This window comes from Aulonocara stuartgranti, assembly GCF_965226115.1.
Source record: "Aulonocara stuartgranti genome assembly, chromosome: 14".
Taxonomy (NCBI): domain Eukaryota; kingdom Metazoa; phylum Chordata; class Actinopteri; order Cichliformes; family Cichlidae; genus Aulonocara; species Aulonocara stuartgranti.
The window spans coordinates 3,412,019-3,425,707 of NC_138950.1; the positions used below are offsets into that span (position 1 = coordinate 3,412,019).

At 41.4% G+C, this 13,689-nt stretch overlaps 1 protein-coding gene across 7 annotated transcripts in view; it reads left to right on the forward strand.

Annotated features, from left to right (window-relative positions):
* LOC309687839 (leucine-rich repeat and fibronectin type III domain-containing protein 1-like protein) overlaps positions 1-13,689 on the forward strand; it is a 423,290-nt gene that overhangs the window by 311,322 nt on the left and 98,279 nt on the right. The window lies entirely within an intron of this gene.

Consider the following 13,689-nt stretch of genomic DNA (forward strand, 5'->3'; position numbering starts at 1 on the left):
CGTGCAGGCACACACTCCTCATTAGCACCCTCTCTCTCTTGACTGCACATAGCAATTACAGCTCTGTATTGAACACAATGGAGCTGGCAAGATGATGAATGGACAATAATGGAGTTTATAGGATGTATGTATGTGTGAGAAAGGCTTCCATCTATTCCAGGTGTGCTTTGATTCAAGTCCCTGTGGTATATGATTACATGCCTTTGTAAAACTCAATCAGACCTTTATGATGGCAGTAAACAGCACACCTATGAAAACACACACATTGTCAAGCAGAACCTCACTCAGGTTTAATGAGTCTTTTCAGTAGGCTGTAATCAACACAGCCTCTGGGGATTTCAGCTCTGCTATTAGGGAAATTATGGATTCTTTTTCTCTTATATTGTTCCCTCACTTATTTTTCATTTTGCATCAGATAGTTTTTTGCTATCTCCACGTTTGGGGAAATTAAATGTTCCCTTGCTCGTGGTAAAACAATTTAAATTAAATATGTTTTTGTGGCTATGAACAAGTTGCATAAAGACCCAAAACCAATGTGAGGGGTGATTTCACTCGGCCAGATTCTCAGCAATGCTGCTTCACAAAAGAGTTCATCTGCGAGCAGCTTGTATGTTCTTCCAATGGGTGTTCAGGTTTTCCTGGTGAGCTCCAGTTTCTACTGTCATTGACACCTCATTACCCAGAATACCTGCATCATGTTTTCATGACCAGACTCTGTTTTAGTACCACTGGGAATCAGTGAAGATACTTTTATGACCTTTTATACAGCAGAAAGAAAAAGAACTAAGGCTGGATTGCATTTAAAAAAGAAACATTGTTGCACATAATCTACGTGTATCCTTCATTTGCAGTTTTTAAAAAATATAATTAATGAGGATGAGTAATCAGAAAACAGACTGGTTTCAAGTGCAAAAGCATTTACAGCTCACATAAGCACCAGTACAAACTTTATATATTTTTTTTCAGTCGGAAAAATGTTTACTCAAGCATCTGTAAATGAATCTTTATTGAGACAATGAAAATTTGTCAGATTTTATTTTGAGGACAGACCTGTAAAATTGTTTAAGGGATTCTACTTTGAGCCAGACTTCACCCGTTGCCTACTGGTGGTGGTCAGAGGGCCCGGTGGCGCCAGTGTCCGGCAGCCTCGCCTCTGTCAGTGCACCCCAGGGTGGCTGTGGCTAGAATGTAGCTTGCCATCACCAGTGTGTGAATGTGTGTGTGAATGGGTGGATGACTGGATATGTAAAGCGCTTTGGGGTCCTTAGGGACTAGTAAAGCGCTATATAAATACAGGCCATTTAATCAAAAACGAATCCAAAAACATGCCGTCATCCTCTCAATTGTTAGAGAAAGACAGTAAGAAAGACGGAGAGGGACACGCTCTGGCTTCTGGCATTAGGAGGGTTTGGGCAGCTTGAATTGCAATGACTCGTGACAAACAATTCAAGCTTCAGAAGATTTTCCACCTCTAAAGAGACTTTTGCAGAAAAGAACTGCTGTTCTGTGTCTGTTTGAGGAGTGAGGGTTAAAGTTACAGACATCGTCTTGACGTCTCCCCAACCCCACTGTTGCAAACTTTTTGGAATAGCATTTTTCAACAATATGCACTCGGTGGAGAAAAGCTCAGAGCTGAGGAAGAACCCCAGACAGTATAAAAGGTGGACGTAGACACCGTGACATCGCCGCCCTGTTATGCAGACTCGAGCTGGGCGTTTTTGTTGTTGACATATTCGTGCTTTAAAACCAGATGTGACTAGTTTGGAGTGGCTCTGACTGTGAAACTGCACACTGAATCTGAATTATCCTCCTTTCTCACTCTCAGAATAACCAAAATGAATTTTAAAAAATAAAATGTCCTCAGAATGACTGAGCCCATTAATTTATCAAGAAAGTGGTTACTGAGTTCAGGCCTGAAGGCTACATTCTCATGGATATCTATGGGACCAGAGGCCTTTTTGCAGCCGTGAGCATTGTCCTGAGGTGGCTGTTAAGAATGCAGATTTAGGACACTTTCATGTTGGTTTCACTTTTCAGACCTGGAAGCTACGCCCATCTTTTATACTGTTGATCAGGAGAGCCACACATACTTTGGACACCATACCATAAGTCAGTATGGTTTAGAATTTGCAAAGATGATCTGATTAAAATGCTAATCTTTATGACGGCAGTGACCTCACACATGCATCTGTGGCACAACAAACATCAGCTGAAACAGAGTCCTTTGTAAGTTAATTTAACCTTCACAAATTTTACCTGCATCAGCACTATCGCTCAACCTGGGAAATACAAGCACTGCATTGTCCCAGAGTACTTAACTCCGAGAGGTCAGTGAGGTCAGCAAGCCCTCATTAAGCATAACAAGAGTCTTAAAGATGAGTCAGCTCATGGCTCTTTTAAAGGATAGAGGTGTGGTTACGAGAGCTTTGACATGGAAGGGGTCAAATTAAGTGTCTGTGCATGTACTGCCAAGCTGGAGTTGATGAAAAAAAAGCCATCACCTTTCAGTCGATATTGGGAGATTATTTCATTAGTCAACAAGGCACACAGTCATCTGTTTATTAGAGATGGTCGCACCTGAACTGTGAACATGAAACCTGAGAATAAGCTCAAAGATTCCCTTTGTGCTACATCGTTAAGGAAAGGAAACTAGCCAACCTCCAAAAGACACGTTAGATCGACTGTGACCTGACAATCAAAGGTGAAGATGGTTATTCAGGACATGTCTTAAATTAGGCAACACTTCCTGGGTGGTCAGAAGCTTCAAAGGGTATGCAGCATCATCACTCTTCTTCATCTTCCTCCCCCTCCTCCTCCCCCCTTTTATATCACATCACAGTGGATAATCTTCCTCTGTCTCTCTGTCGAGCCTTGCCGTTCTATCTTTGTCTCCAAACTGCTCAACCTGAGATGTCCATCATGATCATTCTCAATCAAAATCTTAAAATCTCCAGTTTCCAATCATTCATCACAGCAGGTCTTGTTGCCACCTTGTAAACCTTCCCGTTGACTCTTGCTGCTATCCTTCTGCTATCCACATTTCTCCACCCTCTCCACCCTGATTACACTTCTTCACCTCTCTTGTGCACTGCCTTTTGCTGTCGATGGATGACTCACTCATTCAAACTCATCAAGCTTCATCACTTTGTTGTTACTCCTGTTCCCCTCTCATTCAGAGACATTGAGAGTGCTCTAATCTTGCTTCTACTGACTATCATTCTTCTTTTCTCCACAGCAACCCTCCACCTGCTCTCTACTTTCAACACAAATCATAATGTCATCTGTAACCATGAGTCCATGGAGACTCGCCTTTGCGTTCTTCATGCTCTTCATAACTGCCCTTACTACTTCTTTACTAATGATCTTGCATGTGCTGATTTACCAGCTGCCCTCTATTTGTACCCACTCACCTTCTCAGCGTACTATCTTCACTGGTCAGTACATTTCCTTCTCTATCCTTAATCTCCTTTACCTGCTGCACATCCTTTCCAGTTTGATGTTTCTCCCAGTCAATCGATACGAGTCCTATTCTCCCTACTTAGTGTTCAGCCTCACATATAACTTATTATAAGCCTTTTCTTATGCCTTTGCCACCTCTCTTGTTGCTATTCTCTAGCCTCCAAGTGACAGACTCGTCATCTCCCTCACTATAACACTTTTTTTATACTTTGCTAATCTCTTCCTGTAATTACTTTCCTATATTTCCTCCACCACCAGTCTCCTTGTACTCTTTTCTGCACTTTCCCAGTCATCTATTAACTCCTCCCTGAACTCTGCACAGCATTCTTCGTGCTTTAGCTTCCACCATTGAATCCTTGCTTTTAGGTTCACCTGCTCTTCCCTCTTTATTTCCAAAGCTATCTTACAGACTACTAACTGCATTTTTGCCTGCCACCACCTTGCAGCCTCCTTTCTTTTTTATATTGCACCTTCTGCATAAAATATAGTCCAGCTGTGAGCACCACCCTCCACTCTTATATGTGACCCTATGTCCATACTTCTGTGTTCATCACAGCCATTTCCATCCATTTTGCCAAATTTGCCACCATCTGCCTTTCTGCATTTTTCCTTAGCATCATACTTACCCAAACCTCCTCATCACCTCTGTTCCTTTCACCTACATGTCCACTTTAGTCTCCTCCAGTCTTCATCCACCTGTTCAACATTATATTAGTTTAATATATTGCTTTGTTTTTTATCCAGCATTCTGTGATGTTTGATATTAGATAAATATTTCGCACCACACAGGATGTGTGCAATGTTTTGTGAGAACTTTAAAAATGACACATAAAAATGACAGTTTGATATTTCCTGGTAACTAATCCTCCTTTCTTTGGAGAGAATCCCCACCTGCTCTGAAATGACGGTGAACAGCTGTTAGCTTTAAGTGTCAGCATTGCACTGGACCTCATTCTGTTGATTTATGTGTTTTCTGGAAGAGTTGCACCTAGTTTGATGGCTGTAGTCTTCTTTGAGTTTTTATATGACTCTTTCGTATAAAGCAGAATCCAATGTTCCCACAAATATCAGTTTAATAATCTTTTTCTTCTGTTTTTGTTGTTTAATGATGCCAAACATGGTCTAGGTGCATTAGTGCCACCTTCTGGGTGCAGCTGTGCATCATCCAAGGTGCTGGTAAAAACAAGTCAGATTAAGATTTTAGGATATTAAGATAAGAAAGTTACATAGTAATGGAGAGAGACAGAAAAAACGAGTGCTTATGAAGGCAAAACTATTTGGTTACATGCAAAGAAAATGAAAAGTTGTAAATGGACTTTATCCGGCTCATTGGATCTTCTTCAGGAATGTGAATATATGTTGTTATGTTTTTTTTTGCACAATAGTTAGATTGGAACATTAAAATGACGTTGGTAGCAAAGCTAAAACAGAAAACAGAGCTGACACTTGGATGTAATGGTAGAAAAGAAAACTGCTGGCACAAAATGTGAAATATTTGATTTTCACAAGATTTCTTTTTTCCCATGAGCATCAGGAGTTAGTCCACTCCACCCAGCAGGCTTTAGACTGGTGAGTGGCCATGCTGCCCACAACAGCTTTACGTGGAGGTTGTTTTGTCTGTATGTGGACAGCCTGTCCTCATCAACCATAAATTTTCCCCTCCTCCTGGTGTGAAGAAACTAAAGGGAGAGCAAGTTAAATGAAATGAAGCAAAGGGCCTTTTTGAACTATGCTGTGCTTAGCTATATGAAGAAGACAAGTAGCTGATATTTTCTATTCTAACTCCTTCATCCAAAGCTACAGAAACATTTTCCCCACGCAGATCAAACATTTATTACACTCGTGTTTGTATTCCCGCCCGCTGCACAAACTTCCTGTGTGCTCATGCTTCTGGCGTCGCCTGCGCTCAAATCTTGACTGGCTGATTGATTGCTGCTCAAATTTGTTTTGTGCTTATTGAATAGTTTCATGTTAATGATCTCCTTACTCGGTTTTAAACATTAAGCCTCTGTTCTGTTTCATCGTTTGATGTGCCGCTCTGCCTCCCTTTTTTTCTTCTGTAATTACGGGAGAGATTTTTTGATGTTGTTTTATCAACTTATCTTGTGTCTCATATATGCAGCAAGCAAACAACTTTAAGGTAATCGTGTGCAAATGCAAAAATCTGCAGTTTTCAATATTCTGGCTGTTTTTTGGTGTCTCTCATCGAGAAGCGCTGGGCTACTTTTCGCTATCAACACTGGGCAGCGAGCGCCTTATTGTCTCATTTACCATCTCTGTCTTTTGCACACAGTCCTCATTGTGCTGAGCTTATCACCGGGATGCACCTTTTGCGCGTTTGATTTCCTCATGGATACACACTCGTCCACCAGGCGCTACAGTTCACCTGCAGGGCTGGTGCCAGTCTGGACACTCTTCACCCACTGGGCACAGCACTCTTTCCCCCAAAGACACAAACACGCAAAGTGATTTGTCCATGCAGGCACACATCCTCGGGCATATTTTCAGAACAGGCTGGCTCCTGAAAAAACACAGGCACGCATGAATACATTCACACGCTCCAAATTTAGGCAGATGAAGAAAAGATCACACAGCCGCTCGGGCAAATAAACAAGCGCGCATACACACACACGCAAGTGCACACGGTTTCAGGCTTCACCGAAGAACAAAAGATGCCAAGGTAAGAACAACAAAGAGCTGCTGAAGTCAAAGTGTGAAAAAAGTAGTAACAAAATTAAGAAGTAAGGTAGCGGATGAGGGTATGAGGGGGCACAGGGACAGAGCAGTGAGGTGGAAGTCAGAGTGCCAGGGGCACACAAATGTTCTCGTTCTGATCTTAAATTCATCTTAACAAACATTCAAACCCCCAAACAGCTTTCCATCATCCCTCACCTTAAAACGACCCCTGACTCTTCAGACATACCTTAAATCTTTATTGAAATGACATTTCTATTTCTCTTCTTATATTTATTGTTTGTCTTTTGCACTGAATGAAACTGGAGCCTCATAGTGTCGTCTCACAATAAAGTTTACTTTGACTTTGATTTCCCATACTGTAGCTCCATGCTGGTCGTTAGTGTATCACTAACACAACGACCAACAGTCTCAGTCATTGTGTCCTTGGGCAAGACACTTCACCCGTTGCCTACTGGTGGTGGCCAGTGCGCCCCAGGGTGGCTGTGGCTACAATGTAGCTGCCATCACCAGTGTGTGACTGGGTGGATGACTGGATGTGTAAAGCGCTTTGGGGTCCTTAGGGACTAGTAAAGGCTATACAAATAAAGGCCATTTACCATTTACTAATACAGAATACCGACTGTCCTGAACGTCGGCCGTAGTGATGCAGTGATGAGCCATCAGCATCCAGCAGTGTTTAGTGAACACTTTCATTCTCGTGTTGTCAGAAATAATTCCACTCTGGTTTGTAATAAGGGGTCACATTACTTCTGACACCTTTCAGATGAAACTCCCGTCTAACGACCTCTGGCTGTGTGCTCAAAACTCCGTCTGAACTTTTGAAGCTGGAGATGAAGGAAGCCTTTTCAAATCCTGCCCAAACCCACCCTCTGCCAACAGAAATACATATACTGGAAGACCCCTTCCAGGTGAACTGAAGAAAATCAATCATTTTACTGTGAAGCAATTTCTGTCAGGAAAACTTGCATTCTGGCATTTTCTTTGGCATGTGGAAAAAACACAAAGCTGCCCTTCAGTGGTTTGAGGAACACGACAAAGATCCTGGTGGCAGTGACCCAACTGTGACAGAACTCGGGCTCGAACTGTCTTGCCGATCAAGGAACAGCAACACAGTAATTAAAAAAAAGAGCTTTAATGTTCATATGTGCACACTGCACACCCTCACACCAGCTGAGTAGAGTAGAAGTGTGGTAGTGCCCTTTCTAAGCTGAATGGTTCCTGGTTTGAATCTTCTGGTTGGCTGGGAACTTTCTGTGTGGAGATTTCATACTGTGTGTGTGTGTGTGTGTGTGTGTGTGTGTGTGTGTGTGTGTGTGTGTGTGTGTGTGTGTGTTATTCTAAGTTGGCCATGGAGAGTGATGAGAGAGGAGATGGAGAGTTGTTTGGTCCGTTTCATCCTTGTATGATTAGGTTCAAGGATCCTCGATCAGAGCTGGGGAAAAGCACCCTGTTGGGTTTGTGCACTAAATCTGTTTGGTTAGGTTTAGACACCAGGACATACTGGGGCTGGTTGAGGCAATTAAACTGCACAGTAAGTTCTAGACTCACATGTATTTTGGTAAGGTTTAGGTAATAAGACTGCTAGGTTAGCTTTTAAGCAATAGTAGTGCTTACAGTAACATTATTGCTGGAAATAAACTTTTTTGCAACTTGTAAGTTGTGCTTACTTAATATAAAACATAATATAAAAACTTGCTTTACATGAATCTCTGCAGACTGTTGAAATCTCCCAATTCTTTGAATCTTTGGGCTGAAGGAAGGACAATACTCTGTGTATTTATGCTCAATCAACAATCATTTATTTCCATACAATTCAACACTTAAGAGCATAAGGACCATCATGATGGGGAGACCTGCCTGCAGAGGGTCACAGCAAGTCTCAAAATGGTGACGGGTTGCTCAGCTTTTTATAGTCTCTAGTGGCCCCCATCTAGTCGTAAAAGCCAAAACATCACATTCTTTCTCTGTTACAGCGCCTAAGTTATGACCTCGGCAGTTGTTTCTCTGCTTTCTGTAAGGTGGGGGTATGGAATGTGGTCTGTCTATCTCCCCTGTCTTAGACACAGAGTCTCCTTCTCTTCATGATTCAACAATAGAACATGTCAAGAAAACAGTGTAACACATTCCCAGCAGATCAAGGATACAGAGTGATGCACCTTTATCTAATGAACTAATATGTGAATATGTTCTGTTAACTCAAAAGTATAATGAGAACTAAACTACATACAGCTCACACACTCTATATTAAAGGGTATAATATGATCTACAGCAGTATTCTAATTCAACTACTTTGATTACATATATAAGGTAACATATGATAACAGAGTAATATCACAAGACAAATAATCGATTCCATCTTCATGACTCTTCAGCACGAGTTAGTCTGTGTCAAAGAGGGGCGAGGTCCCCTGGCTCATGATCATCATCACAGAAGATTGAGAGTGAAAGGAGTAACGTTATAATGTGATTGAGTTAACACAGACTCTTGCAGTAAAAGAAACTGTAACCGTTGTAATGAAGCTTGGGTTGATTTAGAAAAGGGGGCGGAGCCTGTACTGGTCTTGGTCAATGGTGCAATGGAAGTGACTCATAGGGAGCAAGCTTTGTGTGACAAGGAAAGAGAGAAAGAAAGATGACATGCCTGGAAATGTTTGCATGGTGTATATAAAAATGCAAGAAGAGATAACCGTTATTACGAAACTAGTTCACAAGGTCAGAATTATAGTTTGCAGTGAAGAGCTTCAGGAAGAAACCTGAAAGGAGTGAAAACAACTGGATTTAAGATTTGAAATCACACTTTTCCAAAATTCCCTCCTTGTTTATGCTGTGTTGGATTGAAGCCTGGGAGAAAGTTTTGGGAACATTAAAGGTAAAACTTGTGTATAAATATTACATTTCTCAAATGGTTCTTACAGGTTGTCCTAGCCTTTGACCTGAGGACTATTTTCCTGACCACTTAAGTTATAAGTCTAATAAGTAATTTGCATTCACCAAATGCAAGGATCATGGAGGAGAGCTGCCATTAAAGGGTTTGGCTGTTGATTGCAGCGAACTTTAAGGGTGGTGGGTTGAATCATCGAGTTGAAACGGGGTAGGCATCCGAATGTCAACAGTTAGAGTTAGCCGAGTCTCCTCACCACCGGCTTAAATTAGGTTCTGTCAGCCTATTAGGGTAATACCCACAGGACCAGAGACTCGGACCTTTTAAACCAGAGATGTCAAACTCATTTTACATTGTGGCCATTCCAAGGAACCAGACCAGGGAAACTCCCCTTTGTGTCAGTGTAAAAAACTTTAACTACACATTTAATCCCTCAGATATTTTAATATAAGAAAAAACTGTGCAAAAATACGTGCCAGGTTTTCTACATGTAAAGAAATGCTGTGGTAAACGAAACACTGTCAGCATGACTCTGTGACTTAAAACGACAGAAAAAATAAGTTTTTAATTTTTTTTTTCCCAGTGTTGCACCACAATTTCTATTATTTTTTTGGTTTTGTGTATTTTTACAAATGATGCCACAGTAAATTCTGTTTTAGACAGAAGCATCTCTAAACTAAAGTACTTAGAAAAAGCACTGAAAATATGAGCTGATTAATAAACATGGCACATAAACATGTTTGATGTGGGCTGCCAGCAAAAAGATGAATCCAATCACAATAAGATTTTATCCTGTTCCAAAATGTCTTTTCATGTGAAGTGATTACAGCAACAGCTCCTGTCTGTACGTTAATTATCCTATAGTGAGGCTGTATTTATGGAATAATGCTTTGAAAACAGATAAACAGCATCTCTGCCTCTAATCAGCTGCTGAGATAAAAAGTCATGTTTTCAGTACCAGATACTGTCACGGTATGGCATGGCACACCGTGGAAGGAGTGGGGAAGGAGGACCCAGGCGCGGTGCTCTATGTACAAACAGGGTTTATTTACAGAGTGAAAACAACGTAACAATAAATCCCCGTGTTCTCCCAGACTCCCGTGTCGTGTCTCCCGTGAATAGTCCGTGTGCTCTCTGCTCCCGTGTCAGCACCCCCCGGTGCTCGCTGCTCTCCGTGCCTTCCACGCTCTTCCTGCGGGAAACAATAGCGCAGCTGTCAGGACACTCAGAAATGGCAGGCATACACTTTCTGACTAAACTTAGACAGGGTGACTAACGTGGCGTCTCATGCAATGATCCCGCGTCGGTGGGAGCTCCAAGACTCTCTTAAGTAGCTCCCCCGACGAGGCCTGATCAGCAGCAGGTGTGTGGCTTCGGGTGTGGCCAGTCCCCTTGCAGGGCCACACCCTCCAGGCCTGACGCCGCCTATAAACAAGTGCTCAGCCACCCACACACACATATACACAAGCACAGGGAAGGGGGAGCAACACCAAAATACACAACAATAATAATAATAATAATATAATACATGACTGCTCAGGGATCCTGGGTCGCCCAGTCCCAGGACCCTGACAGATACAGGGATAAGTGCTAATTATCACTAGTTATGGATTCAAAATGTCAAAATAATCACAAATCAAGAGCATCAGGGCATTTGAATGGAAGCACCTACCTGCATGCAAATTGTTGCAAAACAGAATATGATCATAAAGTCCATTTTCTGTTGCACTCACCATAGTTTTTGTAGTGTTTTGGGGGAGGATTGTGTCAGCTGCCATCCTCATCTGAAAGTGTGGATAAACTCCAAATAAAAGCTTGGGTAAACTGAGGTTTGTGGGATTTCCTCTTGACTACATTGCTGCCGTAAAGCTTGGTTTTCCACACAGACCGAAACAAACAAAATGATTTGAGAGTGTTTTCTGCATTTCACCGGGGCTGCCTCCTCACAGCTCCTCTCACAGGCCCACAGGCTCACCTCAAACCACCTTAAATACTGAGGTTCACTCTTAACCTCAAGCTCACTTCGTTATCTGCTATGAAACACAGTTGATGTGTTTCAGCTTCAGCACAGCTAATACCTCAAATCAGACCTGATTCTGGATTGAAATCATAGGAAATGTGTTCACATACTCCTCCTCAGGATTGCATCAGCACTACCAGCTTCGCCGGGATTTCTTTTCCCGTTTTCCTCCCATTTCTTTATTTTTTCCAGATTTCAATATTAACACAGCCAACGCTGGTATTACCAAACCTCTACATAATTGGTTACCAGAGTCCTAAAGATCTGAAAGTGATTTAAGAAGGCATGCTCTTTATCTGGGAATGAAAAGAAAAGAAATGCAGGCAAAATCTTAAACATGAAAGTGTCATATTTGCAGAATATATGTCACACTTGCCCTTTTCACATCAATTTAAAGCATCATAATTAGCGTGTTCTCTCTTTTCATGAGTGATCGTACATACGGCTCACACACAGAAGCTGAATGAGTATGCACGCATTAGTCACACATGTTAAGCAATAAGACAGCACAGCACTTCACAATGACATCAGCTGTTCTGCTATCTATAAATAAATTATGTGTAGCTGCTTTTTATTTATGGCACAAAATTCTTGATGTTTATAATTGAGTGATTTGTATATATTAGTGCTATTTCTTAAATTTGTAAACTGTAACATATTGTATTATTTAAATATGTTACTGTTGCTGTCTTGGAGCGACTGTAACCCACAGAAGTTCCTTAGGGATCAATAAAGTATTCTGATTCTGAACATATGTGTTATGTCTATGTAAATTAGCATGTCCAGCATAGTGTGTCAAATAATGCAACAACAGATTATTTCATATTAAGTATTTTTATTATTATTTCGTTTCATATTATTTCTAAGCTAAATGTTTATATATAGCATATCAAATTCAAATTCAAATTCAAATTTTATTTGTCACACACACACAACCATACACAGTATGACATGGGGGTGAAATGCTTGTAGCTGTACAATGCCCGACCATTAAATGACAGAAGAAAAGTTTTACAATATTTACAATTTACAGTTTACTACAAAAAATTTACAAATTAACTTAAGAATTTACAGTAAAGAATGTGCAAATAGCAGAAGAGATTATAAAGATAAGGATTATAAATTATAGGAATTATAGGATTATAGGAAATGTGTGGTGGTGCGAGTGGTGACGTGTTTGGGAGAGTCCAGTCCTACACCTGGTTCAGGCCCCGAATAGCCTGGGGCTATACGTGTACGCTTATGTGGTCGCTCTATGTACAAGTCATTTTGCGAGCAAAGCTCCAGCTTCACACTGCACTAAGCAGGGGCTGAATATTGAGATGGTTTGAACTCGCTGTATCGCCTCATTATTTTGGGGGCCTGCTTACACCTCTGCGGGTTGAACCTCGTCTCACTCGCTCTACAAAAATCCTGGTAGCGTGGCAGCTGAGAGGTAAACCCCACTAAAGTCCATACAGAGTGAGCTGAAACATTAGCACAGAAAAGGTTACGAGGGTGGCGTGCGTGAGAGGAATACAGGAGAAGAAGAAGAAATGAAGAGACTAAGAGAGGAGGCTTTCAATTGACACAGAATTCAAGTAGAAAGGTGGGGAATACTGATGAGCGGTCAACACAAACGCTTTCAGCCCTCTGAGACCATTACCCAACCACTCTGCTACTTTCAACACATCTTCCACTCCCCTTCTTTTATTCTCTCAGTATCTCGCACGCAAGCACAAACTCCCTCTGCCTCACACCTCTTTTCACTTTCTTTACTTTTCCATATGGTCTTTCTGACTGTGTCCCATACAAATGAGATAAAACGGACTGTTGGATCGTTTGGAAATGATGGCTGTATAATAACTATTATGTTTGAATAGACCTGGTTTGCAATTAGGCTGGATGAATGGACGGGTGGACACTGGAGCAGGTGAACACAAAAAAAATGAATAGGTGACTATTTGGAAGGATGAATTGACTGATCAATGTTTCTGAGTGAATTGCTCAATGTAGCTGTAAAAACTGTGCAGTGAGATAGAAATGTACCAGGTTTTTCCAGAAAAATCACACTGTGCTTAATAACAGCTGGAGTTATATGTGTATAGTACTGAAAATTGGCATTGTACTGAAATACAATGTTGGGTTTCCGTATGGATTACAATGACAGTCCAGCCAGTGAGGGAACAGATACAGTGAGTGTCCTAAAATTCTGGACTTAAAGGCGAGCCATGTCTTTAGATCTTTGTAGCTGTAAGTTAAAGGTTTTAAGGGAAATTGTTATTGTCGTGTTGTTCCCATGTTTGACTTTTAGTTTGGTATTTCTGAGGTGTTTATTGATGTGCCTTCACAGGTCTGACAGCCCTTTAAAGGGTAGTTTTATCCCTCGTGAGGATTTGTAGCTGCTAGCCAAGAAGATATTGCAGCCACATGGTTGGTTGGCCTGACAAAGGTTCCTTCTCCATTACTACGTCGTCCTCTGGCAAGTGGTGCTGTGCCTGAAGTGGTTCATCTAATGAGGCATCTCTCCCTTAGCTCCTCTTCAGCAGCCAGGGAAGGGAGATGAATTGTTAAATTACAATTTTATGTGCTACACGAAGCCTTGGATGCACTTGAAATGCTTACATTTGGATGCTTCAGGGCTTTTACATGG